The following is an 853-nucleotide window of genomic DNA, read 5'->3' on the forward strand; positions in this document are numbered from 1 at the left end:
CGCCCCCCCCCCCCCCGCCCCCAGCCCTCCCCCCCTACCCTCCACTTTTCCCAGTCCTGTCCCCACTTTTCCCAGCCTCTACTCTTGGTCTAGCCTCCACCCAGGTGTGGCCTCCCACCCCAGCTTCCACTTTCCCCAGCATCTCTCCCCAGTCCAGCCTCCACCCCAGCCCAGCTTCCCGCCCCAGCCTCCACTTTCCCCAGTCCTGTTCCCACTTCCCCTGGCCTCTACCCCTTACCCTCCACTTTTCCCAGTCCTGTCCCCACTTTTCCCAGCCTCTACTCTTGGTCTAGCCTCCACCCAGGTGTGGCCTCCCACCCCAGCTTCCACTTTCCCCAGCATCTCTCCCCAGTCCAGCCTCCACCCCAGCCCAGCTTCCCGCCCCAGCCTCCACTTTCCCCAGTCCTGTTCCCACTTCCCCTGGCCTCTACCCCTGGTCTGCCTCCGAAAGGCACTGAGGAGCCTGGAAGGCTCTGGAAAGTGCTTGGGAAGGCAGGAAGAACGCGGCGGCAGAAGAGTGTGGTGACCCCCCCTTTGGTTTTACTCCCCAAAAGAGGGGAATAATCATCCCGCCTGCAGTTCCACAGCGCCCCAGGCTGCCCCGAGGGAGCCTGTCCTGCCGGGGGGCACAGCTCGGCACTCCTTCCTGCGGCAGCAGAGAGCGAGGGGGGAAAGAGAGTGCCAGGGAGCAGCACAGGCGAGCAGGGAGAGAAACCGGCGAGGAGAGGGACGGACCAAGGGGCAGGGAAAGAAGGATCCAGGGCAGGGCGAGATGGGGAAATGCCGGAAGAGAAAGGAGAGGAGCCTGCAGGGAGTGGGGCAAGGAACAAGGGGGTCAGGGAGTGGGACAGGA

Source organism: Buceros rhinoceros, unplaced genomic scaffold (assembly GCF_000710305.1).
Source record: "Buceros rhinoceros silvestris isolate BGI_N320 unplaced genomic scaffold, ASM71030v1 scaffold352, whole genome shotgun sequence".
Taxonomy (NCBI): Eukaryota; Metazoa; Chordata; class Aves; order Bucerotiformes; family Bucerotidae; genus Buceros; species Buceros rhinoceros.